Genomic DNA, 5792 nt, shown 5'->3' with positions numbered 1-5792 from the left:
AAGTCAAAATTCGCCTCAAGTATCAGCAGCTTCAGGCCTTCCGTTTTTTTTTTTTTTTAGCTAGGCTGCTAGCATGTATGTACATTCCTCTTAATTTTGAATGAACACATATTTCCTTTTTCATTGTTCTACGGTTGCAATTGGATACTGACAACTAAGGATGAGCTCAGGCGGATTCGCAAACAGCATGTGCAGAGCCCGCCAGGAAGTCGGCACTGCAGTGCACTAATCACAAGCAGTGAGACATTGTCCCGATGCACGGCTGCAGAGATTGGGAAATGTCTCACTGCCTGTGACGTGCTGTTTGCGAACACACCTGAGCTCATCCTTCCTGACAACTTACTCACCTTTGGTTTAGGTATTCTGGTTATACTACCACCAATGCCCCCCCAGTAGCACCCTCTGACCTTTGCTCAGTGCCAGTTATCACTTGTCTCTCTGTTTGGCTATCTGCTCTCCCAACATAGCTGCACTCTCCCAATTTAGGTGCAGTCTGTCCTTGCTATAGAGCCAGTAACTGATCGAAAAGTAAGCCCAGTTCTCCAGGAACCCATACCCTCCTTCCTGCACCAGTTCCTCAGCTACTTGTTTATTTCCCTAAACTCCTGCTGCCTCTATGGACTGACTCGAGGTGTAGGTAGTATTTCTGAGAATACTGCTTTGGAGGTCCTTTTCTTCAATATAGCCCCCTAAGTCCCTGAAATCATTTTTTTAGGGCGCTCCACCTTCCTCTAACTTTGTTGTTGGCTCCAATATGTACCATAACAGCTGGGTCCTCCCCAGCCTCACCCAACAATCTGTCCATCCGATCCATGATGTGTCGAATGCAAGCACCCAGTAAACAAGATAGTGTTTGGTGATCTCGCTACAGTATCTGTCCTAATAATTGAATCCCCCACCACCAGAATCTAACTATCCTTACCCTTAGGCCCCATTCACACTTGAGCTTAGCATTTTCAGGCAGAAAGTCGAGCGATTTTTACCGCTTTTTTGTACAGGTCAAAAAGTCACCAATGTAAATGGCAGAAAAACACCTGTATTCTGCCTAAAAAAAAGTTCCAGAACTTGTTTGAGCTTCTGGCGTTTTGGAGCTTCTGGCTTCAGGCGTTTTGGAGCTTCTGGCTTCAAGCGTTCTGGAGTGGAGATGTGAACAATCTCCATAGAGAATAATTGATTTATTTTTACCCTCCAGCGTTTGGTAGCTTTAGGCTTTAAGCTACAAAACGATCAGGTGTGAATGAGGCCTTAGCCTTGTACCTGTCCTTACTAAAGGAGCTGTTCCCCTGGCAGCTAGGGGAGCCGCTCTGCTCCAGCAAGTCCAATCCTTGACTAACGACCTCAACCTTCTGCAACAAGGCATTGGTTATTGGAATGTGTTGGCTCAGGACTGGCCTCCCTAACAATTTTCCTCCCTTTCCTGTCTGTCACCCAGCTACTCTGCCCTAGTGCCAGCACCTTCGTATCTTCACTCACCTCTGTGCTGGCCCTTGCCTGCAAATGACAGGTACAGTCTAAACTCCCTTTCAGGTAGGCGATGCTTCGCAGTGTTGCCAGCTATTTCCTTAGATTTAGAACCTGGGTTTCCAAGGAAACAACCTGTTCACATTTTGTGCAGCAGTATTCCTCTTTGAATGGATGCTCGCTGATCATACAGCTGCCTGCGTCCACTCCTCCCTAATCACACAGCCCCTGGTGTCCTCTCTTCCTTAGTTACAGGACCCCTGGGTACTCTCCGCCTGTCCCTTTCTCCCTGCCTCCGCTCACTGACCACACAGTACCAAGCATCTGTTCCTCCTCTTTGTCACACTGTCCTTGGTGTGGGGTGTCCTCTATTCCTGCTCCCATCTGCAAATCACCCAGCCCTACTATCAGTGCTCACAATGCTCCTAGGTACGCAGTCACTCAAAGCCCTTAGTACTCACAGCACTCCTAGTTACTCAGTCCTCACAGCACTCCAGGTTCCTCTCAATCATCACTAAACACTCCCAGTACTCCCAATGCCCCCAGTTACTTAATAGGATTTTTATAACAGCTTACCTGTAAAATCATTTTCTTTGAAGTACATCACGGGACGCAGAGCCATAGTAATTACTATGTGGGTTATAGGCCACCTTCAGGTGATGGACACTGGCACACCCTAAGACAGGAAGTTCACTCCCTATATAACCCCTCTCACTACTGGGAGTACCTCAGTTTTTGTAGCAAAGCAATACACGTGTATACCAAAAAGAGGGGCAGGACCTCTGTGTCCCCTGATGCACTTCAAAGAAAAAGGTTTTTACAGGTAAACTGTTATGAAAATACTATTTTCTTAATCGTACATCACGGGACAGAGAGCCATAGTAATTTCTATGTGGGATGTCCAGGGGAGGGAGGCACAACAGAATTAGGGCAACGTGAGACTAGAGGAGTTTTACTGCTGCCTGCAACACACTACGCCCAAAGGCGATATCCTCATGCCTTTTTGCATTCACCTGATAAAATCTGGTAAATGTATGGACTGAAGACAATGGAAACTTGGTGATGCACTCCCACAAAGCAATAACAGTCCTAGTGGAGTGCGCTTTTGATTTGAGAGGGTGGAATCCTCCTCTTTAAACCATAAACCTGAACAGTTACTTGCTGAATCCATTTAGAAATAGGATTTCGATGCTGCCTGTCCCTTTTCCAGGACCTTCAGGCAACACAACAAAATATCCGTTTTTAAAATCTGACCACTCGCCTTCAAGTAGACCTTGACTGCTCTCACCACATCAAGAGAATGTAGCAATTGTCCTTCCCTAGAACAGGTTTTGGAAAAAATGAAGGTAGAACAACATCCTAGTTTGGATAAGAATTAGACACTACCTTCGGTAGAAAGTTAGGATGAGGACGCAATACTACCTTATCCTTGTGAGTAATCAAAAATGGTTCCTTACAAGAAAGAGCAGCCAACTCTGATTCCCTTTTTGCAGAAGATATGGCTACCAGAAAATTTGTTTCCTTGCCAAAAGGACCAAGGGAATATGCTGTATCGGCTCAAAAAAGGCTGTTTCAGCAATGCTGACAGAACTAAATCCAAGTCCCAAGGGTTCAGGGGTGACTTAAACGGAGGATTAAGCCACGTTACCCCCTGAATAAGCTACGAACCAAAGAATGCGAAGCAAGTGGTTGTTGAAATAATACCAATAAGGCCGAAACCTGGCATTTGATAGTACGCAAGGCCAGCTTAATTTCTAACCCCATCTACAGAAAGTCAAGGATTCTACCTATGATCTACTTCCTGGGGTGCCAACCCCTGCATTCACACCAGGAGACATATGCTTTCTAGACTCTATAATCTATGATTCTGGAAGCCAGCTTCCCTGCATTAATCAAGGTAAATACCACTGGACCTGACAGCCCACGCTTCATTATAATGTGGGAGTCAACAGCCAAACCCTTAAATTTAGCGTTTGTAAGGTAGGATAGAATACCGGACCTTGTGAGAGAAGGTCTGGACATGGTGGTAGGGTCCATAGATCCCCTACCGCTATCCTTATGATCTCTGCATACCAAGATCTTCTGGGCCACAAGAATCACCGATCTCCCTTCCTGCTTGATCCTGCGAAGCAGTCGTGGAAGCAGCAGAATAGGAGGAAATGCATAAATCAGTGAGAACTGATTCCACGGGAACACCAAGGCATCTGTTCCGCGTGCTAGCGGATCCCTTGTTCTTGACACAAAGCTGTCCATTTTCTTGTTGAACCTGGACACAAACAGATCTACGTCTGGGATCCCCCATCTTCGCTATATTGCCAGGAAAATATCGGGGTGAAGGGAACATTCTCCCGGAAACTGCTGGCGACTCAAGTAGTCCGCCTGCCAATTTTCTATTTCCGGAATGAAAACTGCCGATAGGCAAGGTACATTGTTTTCTGCCCAAGTTAAGATATTATTCACCTTTCACTAGGCCGCACGACTTGTCGTGCCCCCTTGGTGATTGATATAGGCCACTGCTGTGGTATTGTCGGATTGGACCCCGACAGGACAATTCCGTAACCTGAACATCCAGGCCCTTAGGGCTAAGCGCGCTGCCCGGATCTCTAGAATGTTGATGGGCAAGGTCATTTTTGATCTAGACCATTTCCTTTGGACAGTCGCTTCTTCCCAGACTGTTCCCCAACTCAAAAGGCTGGCATCTGCTGTTACCATCTTCCAGGTAGCTGGTAGGAAAGATTTTCCCTTCTGCAGATTCTTGGTTATCAACCACCAACTGAGGCTCCGGTGCACCCTGGAGACAGACACATTGGGAAATCTAGAGCTTGGACCTACTTGTTCCAAGCCGATAAAATACTGTTTTGTAGCAGCCTCAAATGAGACTGAGCATAAGGAATGGCCTCGAATGAAGCCACCATCTTTCCCAACAACCTCATGCAAAGTCGAATAGAGGGATTCTTCTTTGCTTTGACATCTGAATCAGTTCCTTTATGGAACTGATCTTTGCCTGGGGAAAGAATATCTTTTTCTGGGCTGTATCAATAATCAGACGCAAGTATTCCAATCTCCTTAATAGTTTGAGGATTTCTCTAGATTGAGAATCCGACCTTGGTATTCCCAGGTAGTTGACTGTAGATCATACTTTGGTCTAAGCGGACTACCGACTGGTCTATCAAGAGCAGATCGTCTAGGTAAGCTATAATCATTATACCTTGGAGCCTTAATCTGGCTACAAGAGGGGCCAGACCTTTGTAAATACTCAAGGTGCAGTAGCTAGACTGAAAGGCAGAGCTACAAACTGAAAAAGATTTTCTACCTCGAAACATAGATATTTCTGGTGAGCGGGAAATATAGGTACATGGAGTTATGCATCCCTGATGTCTATTGACGCCAGAAGTTCTTCACCTTGTAGGACGGAGACCACTGATCGTATTGACTCCATGCGGAAAGAGGATATTCAGAAACCGGTTTAGATCTTTGAGATCTAGAATGGGTCTGACATACTCATTTGGTTTTGGTACCGTGAAAAGGTTTAAATATAAAACCAATCCCTGCTCTTGCATGGGAACCACTAGGATCAATCTTTTGAGACAAAAGATGGTCCAATGCTTGAAAGAGAGACTTCTTTTCCTCTGGAGTCTGAGAAAACGATGAGACGGGGACTTTTGGAAATCAAGTTTGTACCCTAGAGTTATTGAGGAAGTCGCCCATCTGCAGCACCTGGCATTCCTAGGCGGTCTCCCATCCAGGTACTGACCAGGCCCGACCCTGCGTAGCCTCTGAGATCAGATGAGATCGGGTGCTTTCAGGGTGATGTGGAAGTAGGCTCCGACACTCTTCCTGCCAGACCCTTGAGAACGGCAGAAGTCTTCCCCCCACTCGAGCAGCGGGGGTGCCCCCCCAAGGAGGCTTCAGTTTCCTTTTTGAACTTGATGGCAGAGGCCGTCGTGACTGCCTGGAAGCAGATGCTCCTGGCACTTGAGAAGGAGCTTCTTTAAATGAAATTTACTCCTCTTCCAAACTAGCAAAAGGATACTTTTTCCACAAAAAAATTTTTGGATGTATTTATCCAAATCATCCCTAAACAGCCGTTCACCGTGAAAAGGAAAACTAGCCAGGCACTTTGCATGATGCTTCGGCTGACCAATTTTTCAACCATAAGATTCTATGCCTATGCACCAGCCAAGCATAAGGCGCGAGGCTTGAAGAATAGAATCTCTAATGGCGTCTATTGCCAATCATAATGCCGCTGGTAACTCGGCTAAATCCTGGGCCTGCTGATCAGGAATATCCTTGAGCACCTGTTCAGACTGGTCTCTCAAGGACTGACATAC

The 5792-nt window shown here is 46.1% G+C and overlaps 1 pseudogene; it reads right to left on the bottom strand.

Annotated features, from left to right (window-relative positions):
* Positions 1–5166: 5166 nt before the first annotated feature.
* On the bottom strand, positions 5167–5285 carry LOC141113124 (5S ribosomal RNA; annotated as a pseudogene).
* Positions 5286–5792: the final 507 nt, after the last annotated feature.

This window comes from Aquarana catesbeiana, linkage group LG11 (genome assembly GCF_042186555.1).
Source record: "Aquarana catesbeiana isolate 2022-GZ linkage group LG11, ASM4218655v1, whole genome shotgun sequence".
In the NCBI taxonomy this organism is placed as follows: domain Eukaryota; kingdom Metazoa; phylum Chordata; class Amphibia; order Anura; family Ranidae; genus Aquarana; species Aquarana catesbeiana.
This window is presented reverse-complemented; position numbering and strand designations above follow the sequence as displayed.